Source organism: Vipera berus (assembly GCF_964194415.1).
Source record: "Vipera berus genome assembly, chromosome: 7".
NCBI classification, from domain to species: Eukaryota; Metazoa; Chordata; class Lepidosauria; order Squamata; family Viperidae; genus Vipera; species Vipera berus.
The window spans coordinates 26,728,591-26,736,416 of NC_138209.1; the positions used below are offsets into that span (position 1 = coordinate 26,728,591).

A 7,826-nucleotide genomic window follows, 5' to 3' on the forward strand; every position below is an offset into this window, starting at 1 on the left:
ACTTATGCTGATATTTATCAACTTGGTTAAAGAGTTTCAGTGGTATGTAGGCCTATAAATAATAGCTTTAATTAATCTACTGATTATTAGAATAAAATGAGGTTTTAAAGCAGGGATCTTCAAACTTGGCCCTTTTGAAGATCCCTGTTTTAAAGGATTAGAAAGAAAAACCCCTGCTTTCTTCTTCCTCTCATGGAACTCGCTCTTATACAATTTCTGAGCACCATTACAAGCCTTTATTCTAGGCTGGATAAGCTAGAACAAATACTTTATGAGTCGCAAGCTGTTCTGTCTTAATTTCAAAGTACAGGAACTGCTTCTACCGTAGCACATTTTAAAAATTAAATTGCCAGCTAAAGAACAGAGTTCAGGAACTGAGTTAAGAGATTACCACAGTATAAAGTATTAGACAATGTTTTTATTATGCTGCATGCACCTGAGAACATATAAAAATGTTTTATGTTGACATCTTTATATCTATCCTTAAAATATAAAAAGTAAAGGTAAAGGTTCCCCCGCACATGCGTGCTAGTCGTTTTGCAACTATATTAAATTAATTTACTATCTTTACAATTACCAAAGTGAGAAACTTCAAACCTTAAGCAATCCTTTTACTTCGTTGGATGAAATGAAATCTAGGAACTAGTTACAAAATTAAACACAGGAACAACACTCTTTCAAAGCTAAAAACTTCTCTGTAAATTTCTACTTAAACACTTCTTAGAAGCTGAAACATAGAAATAAAATTACATTGGTTGAACCATTCAACACACATTTACAGGATGATGTAAACTAAATACTATGACTTTAAAACATTTTTACAGCACAGAGGCAAGAAACAGAAAACTAAAATGTTTTGGACTTTTATAGGTGTTCAGAAGACGACTAATAATGGAAGCACAAGTAAATTAGGATTTTTTTTAATATTACTAGATAATTCATTCCCATTGGGTCATCATTTAGACATTTTTCTTTATATAAAGAGCAAAGCAGAATTATCGCAAGTGGGCAAAAAAGCAGCTGGAATGGCAGTGTCTTCCAACTTCCTAACAGCTTCTTCATTGAGGTGCCTTATGAAAAGCTAGCAGGGAGCATCAGAAATCTATCTTCCTTGTTTGGAAAGGGTGTATGGGTGTGCACCAGAGATACTGTGTGAGTTGTGAAGAGCATATAAACTGCATAGGTCGGGAAGGGTGCCTGGGACAAGAGTGCAGTGCGGTTCAGGTAGAGGGTGGTGCAGGTCAAGAAGGGCTTGTCGGACTCACGGGGATGTGTAAGAGTTGCAACGTAGATCAAGTAGAACATGTGGAAAGGTAGCACAGGTCAAGAAGAATGCATGGGGATTGCAGAGGTGTGTGAGAGGTACTGCACTAGTTGGAGATGGTGTGGATTAGAAGGTGCTGGGAGTGCTGGGCAGTGCTTAAAAAGTGCTGCACAGATCATGGACAGTGCATGTGGGTCACAGCATGGGTCAGGAAGGGTGTGGGTCAGGAAAGGTGTGGGAAGATGTGCCGAAGGTCTGGTTTTTTTTTACTATCAAAAACTATAGAATTATTTTAAAGATCATTTACCTATCATCCACCAATCTTGAGCCTGTGGGTTGCCATTTTTGCATTACTGTTCAATATTGACCACTGCAGCTATGTGTGAAACAGAGCAGATGAAGGCAAGTAAACACAAGATGTTTACTTGTATTTTATCAATAAGAAGTGCTTTCTGACTGTTACCAGATTCTATATACTTGCTAGCTGTATTTTTATAAGTTTAGTTTAGTTTGGTCTATTGTAGTGGATAAAAAGGATGGCCTTGAAGGACAAAAGGAAGATCTGCTACCAAGGCAACAATCAGATAAACAAATCTTAACCCAAACCAAAAATGTACTGTAATCCATGCAAATGGCTCTGTCTACCTCCTCCAAATTCTCATGCAGATAAAAGATACAGGAAAGGTAGCACATTCAGACTTGCAATATTCTATTATTACAACTGTTGTAATAGAAGTAGTTTACTTCTGCACAGTATCCGATAGGGCTCTGTTGATGCCATACTGTTTTTTTATTATTTTGATTGTGGAAAACCAAAACAATACAGTCCCTTACATTTTCAAAAAGGTCACTGGTGTACTTATCAGCGTATTAAAAAATATCTGGCTTTGCATAGTGTAAATGAAGTCAGCATATTCCCATTGCAACAAGAAAAATGGCAATAATAGTCAAATTAGTGATAAGTATAAATAACTTCTGTACATCTTAAAATGGGATGTGCAGCAAAAATGACTTAGGACATTTATTTCTGAGTTTTTAGTAATTCTATGCATACTAAATTCATAGAAATGATTAACAATTATATAACAAACATTGGAAATCAGCAATATATTCAGCTAAAGGCTTAATTGCCTGAACATGCCCACAGAACACTTCAATCATTAAAAATTATTGATCATGTCCTTTTTAACTGTTATTGAATTTAATAGTAAACTGCTGTTTTTTAACAATGAAAAACAAAGTGTTTATACAGATAAACACATAGGAATAGCAATGTATATGCATTTGTGATAGATTGTGATCACCCTCCATCTTATAATAGAATGTAGCAATCACTGTCTACAGGTAAATAAGAAGTTACACTGGTAGTAGATACATATACTGTGTTGTATCACCTGGGACATTCCACTTTGTTTAGCAGATGACAATTCAAGAAGTCATTTTCAGTCTCCATTCAATACACACAGTGTAATTTTTACAGCCATACTATATCAGTTTAAGGCATTAAAGGAGCACAATAGCCTGGTGAAATTACAGCTTTATGCAATTTCATTCAGAAATGTTGAGGGTATTTTCAAGTAATTGGAATTAATTTGCAGCACACTCTGTCCCTAAGCAATTTATCTAGCATTACTTTCCATAGGATGTTCTCATCGTGCTTCCTGCTATAAAATATACATCATTATTGTACTTAGAGCAGTGATTGTCAGCCTGTGATCCACACTGTCATCACAGTGGGTCCATGAAGGATTTAAAAAATGATATGTTTTAAATCTTAAGTCTTGGTTGAAGGTGACCATGGCCCATGACCACAAAAGGTATTTAAAGAGGTTTCCGTGATGAAGAAAAGATTGAGAACCACTAGAGCATTTTCACTAGGTATAAATCCACAAAATTCTCTCTCTCTAAAAAGTTTGGATCTCCTTTTTACTTTTTTTATATGTATCTTGAAATATTTAACACTTAGTAATAAAGTCTAAAAATCTAAAAAGATATATAGCATATACCTACTTTCTCTTTACACTAGTTTTTCCTTATACTTTTACAAGGATATAAATCATGATGCATATTTACAATGTACAGACAAGATAATACAGTACATCTTTCCTTATACAAATAAAGCTACAGTTTTATACATGCTATTCAGAAGTTTAGCTTTATTAAAGTTCAAATAAACTTAGTTTTAAGTCTAATCAGTATATATCTCAAAAGCAATGTCATATTTAATCACCAAGTTGCTACCGATACAAAACTTTTTAAAAATACATTAAATCCTTAGTGTTAATTGACCTTAGTTCATTAGACTATGGACACAACAGATAAATTTATCATTTGCAGTTCACCCTGTTTAATGTCAAACTGAGATTTTACTTCAAATAATGTCTTTAATTATCAGATGACATATTAATTCCAAGTGATATGAACTTAGATTTAACTGACAATTGGATCTAACGGGACCTCTCCCACAAAACATCCACTAAATAATGGTATTACAGTGTTGTGAAGAGAGAGTACCTTTCAAAGCTAAGATCCTATTCAGGCACATTGTGAAAGTGTAATTAAGCCACCCAAAAGAATCTCAGGCACTTTCTACTTTCCACCTGTTGCTAATATTGGCACTATATAACGTAACAGATATCCAAAATCAAAGAAACGACTGGGTGTAAGATTACAGCATATTCTATTTCTAGCCAACTCACTTTTTGCACCTTTCAACAAAAATTACTGCCAGCTATCTTTATACCAACTTAGAGGACTACAACACAGACATTTCAGTCCCAAACATTTGATCAGAATGCCTAAACACCAAGCAATGGAAAAGCAAAGCAAAGCAAGCAGGAAAGAGATGGAAAACTATTCAGGGCATTCACAAGTAAGCTGAAGGTCTCTGATCAACAAGAGTACAGTACTTCCTCCTGTTTCTGCATCATTACCGCCCCGCCTGCTTCAGGGTAGATAATAAATCCGGGTGTGTAGCAGGATTGCCTCGTTCTCTTGGTAAAGGTCCAGGTTTGCTTGTTTTTTTTTAAAAAGTGAGAAGCGACTGTTTGTGAAATGAGCCAAACTTTCTCCATCAGTCCGTCTCCATGCAGAAAAAAAGCTGCCCCCGATGACCTTATGGGAATCTTACAGCTAATATGATTAAGATGCCAGAGGAAGGGCATACCACCACCACCACCACCACCCCCATTCCTCGACCGCAAGCCTTGGGCCGTCTCCACGAGCAACGCAGACACGGAGAAAACTTCGTTGCTGCCCCGCTACCTCCCGGCCACCCGCTTCTTCCCAGCTCCCATCCCCGGCGAAGAGCCAAGACTGCCGCTAACCGGCTCACCTTCCCTCTCTCTCTCTCTCTCTCACCGTCGGTCACCCACTTCCTTCCTGCTACTCTGCCGGGAGCGCCAGAGAAATCTTGAGAAAACTCTGCTTAGACCGGTTGCCTCCGCCTTTTAGCCTTTCTCGCCCAGAGAACTCCGGCAGCGATCGGAACTGGGTGGACGGAAGTGGAGCCTCAAGTCTCAACTCTATCGTCTTTCTCCCTCCCAAGTAGGACCCTTCTAGGAGACCGCTACGCGTGGCACAGCCTGCTTACCGCGGAGCTGTAACAACATCCGGGTCTATCTCGTCGCATGCGCTCTTTGCTTACGGTAGTCCTTTGGAAGAGAACCAAGTAGAAATGGTCATAGATTCAGTGAATGATAGAGACGCTTCCGAATCTCAAGGAAATGAGTAGTAAAGTGATTTCCTAGAATGTATCCAGTGATTGAGCTTCGCCTAGGGCGGCGTCTCACGGGGAATAAGAAGTTAAGGCTGCATGATTTTGTTTTCCAGAAGACAGGCTGCGGCTGAGATTTTATAAACAGCTTCAAACGAGAAGGAAAACGATTTGTCTGCGTGGATGTTAGTGGTGGCAGCTTCAGCAGATTGTCTGGGTTGGATATTTTTTAAAAAATTGTACAGGTAATCCTCGACTTACGACCACAGTTGAGCCCAACATTTATGTTGCTAAGTTGTTAAGTGAATTTTGTCCCATTTTACGACCTTTCTTGCCACAGTTGTGCAGCAAATATAAGAATGGAAAAAAGAAAAAAAATACAATAGCAGAAGTTAGAACCTAATAGTTTGAGATATACTGACAACACTACTTAGATAGATAGGTAGGTAGGTAGGTAGATAGATAGATAGATAGGTAGGTAGGTAGGTAGGTAGATAGATAGATAGATAGATAGATAGATAGATAGATAGATAGATAGATAGATAGATAGATAGATAGATAGATAGATAGCCTTGTCATTTTTTACTGTGGGCACAATGGCACACATTAAAAATGAAATTTAGTTGTTTGCTCTCAAAGTATAAACATACATAACACATTTAAACATACTATATACAACATGCATAAACCTACACCCTTACATATAAGTAACATAAATATTAATCACTGTCCATCTTGAATACATAACGGAAGGAGGAAGCTTTAGAGTTCACAAGGTTAATACTGTATGGAACAAAACTGACTGAATCTGGATGTTCTGCTTTGGATACCAGGGAGCCTCCTCCCAGAAGGTAACAAGGAAAACAGGTCGTGAAGAGCATGTATAGTGTCCCAGACAATACTGTGGATCATGCTCGAGCAATGCTTATATGCTATGTCCTGGATGGAAGGGAGGGAACTGCCAATAAATCTTTTCAGCCATCCTCACCACTCTCTGCACCGCCTTCCTGTTTGAAGCAGTGAAGAGAGTTCTTTATGCAGCCATGCTGGTTTCTTTTGAAAGCTGTTATTTTTCTTCTTTGTTGGTATTGTACTAGACTGGGCCTTTATTATCTCACTTTTCAAAATTTCTCAAGCTTCTTGAGTTGATTTCCCCTTTAGGATTCTCATCCATGGAATTCTTCCCAAGGTCTCTCTAAGTTTATTGAATGGAACAGGAACAATCTTTGATACTGTGTAATATTAAGAAGTCAAAGGTAGTGTCAACCAATATGTTTAGTGAATTTACAGTTGCAGGCAAATAATGGAAAATTGTAGATTGTTTTGTTTTCTTGCACTTAATGCAATATGCTGGACAATAAGTTAGCTACTGTTGCCACCTGTTAAGGTTAAACAAACAGACAAATAAATAAAATATTCTATTTTAGGGGCTTATCCACATACCCTCCTTTCCCTAGCTCTGAGACAAGCTGACTATGTTTTTTCCCCTCAAGATATGTCCTCACAATGGCAGCGCAGTAACTCAGTGGTTAGGATGCTGGACTTGTTGGCTGGAAAAGCCAGCAGCCCAGGTTCAAGACCCAAGCACCACACAAACTGGGTAATCTCCCATCTTCACCTAGCTCCTGCCAATTTAGCAGTTCGAAAGCATGTAAATGTGAGTAGATTAATAGGTACCACTTTGGTGAAAAGATAACTGCTCTATGATGTCATGCTGGTCACATGTCTGTGAAAATGTCTTCAGACAGTGTTGGCTTAATAGCCTTGAAATGGAGATGAGCACAGCCTGCTATAGTTGGCAACGACTAGTGGAGTAAAATCTGCAGGGACATCTATCTTTGTACTAGCCTGCTAAAGTCAGGTCAAGATGCTCTAAAATAGTGGTCATCAACCTTTGTTGGTTGATGGACCAGAGGAAAAGGGAGGGGGAAGCACTTTACATGTGTCCGCGTGCGAGTGCACAGGGATGTGAGCACATGCGTGATACTAGCCCTACCCCATACTTGCGTGCTGCAGAGCTTTGTTTCTGTGCCCCATGGTGTGGTGGCATCCATTTTTGCACCTTGCAGAGTGGCGGCAGCCAGTTTTTGTACCCCGTGGTATGGCAGCACCCATTTTCGCACCCCTGATGCGGAGGTGGCCCATTGCGCCCCACAGCATGGCAGCGCCCATTTTCATGCCCCATAGCATGGTGGCAGCCTGTTTATACACCGTGCGGCAGCATCACTAGCATAATTGAGACTGGCTAGCCTGTCCTGCAGCCCGGTGGCCAGGAGGCCACAGGCCACTATCAGGCCATGGCCCACAGGTTGGAGACCCCTTGCTCTAGATGGATACACACACATACATACACACACACACACACACACGTAGGAATCAATCCTATATATTTTATATTACAGGAAAGAGTTTTTGGAAAGTGAACAAACTATTGATCCTCTTCAGGATTTTATCTTGCCATATGACTGTGAAGCTCTGTGATTCTATAAGCATTTCTATATAAATAGTCCTCAATTTATGACCATTTATTCAGTGACTGTTTAAAGTTACAGTAGCACTGAATTATGGGATATGATCTCTGCTCAATGTTATGGCTGTTGCAACACCTCTCCAGTCACCTGACCAAAATTTAGACATTTGGCACCTCCCACATTTAAGTTTGGAGAGGCACTGCAACTCTCTCTACCCATCTGTCTCTCCCCCACTTTGGCTGCCCCACACCCTGCCTTGCACACCAAAAAGCCATCTTGGCTGCATGCGTTGATTGGAACAGCCTGGAAATTTTAAGAAAAGTATCCATCAGGGCTGAGCCAAGCTAGAGTCTGATTTTGCCATCCTGCTTCTCTC

At 39.4% G+C, this 7,826-nt stretch overlaps 1 protein-coding gene across 6 annotated transcripts in view; it reads right to left on the reverse strand.

The window, feature by feature from the left end:
• The window catches only part of ARFIP1 (ARF interacting protein 1), a 65,046-nt gene extending 60,286 nt beyond the window's left edge, over positions 1–4,760 (reverse strand). For 4 of the 6 annotated variants that reach the window (XM_081332839.1, XM_081332838.1, XM_081332835.1 and 1 more), the window contains exon 1: positions 4,625–4,760. The gene's annotated coding sequence lies outside the window, so the exon portion shown is untranslated. Of the gene's footprint in view, positions 1–4,598 lie in introns of all 6 variants that reach the window. The other 2 variants (XM_081332836.1, XM_081332834.1) reach the window with 2 other exon arrangements.
• Positions 4,761–7,826: the final 3,066 nt, after the last annotated feature.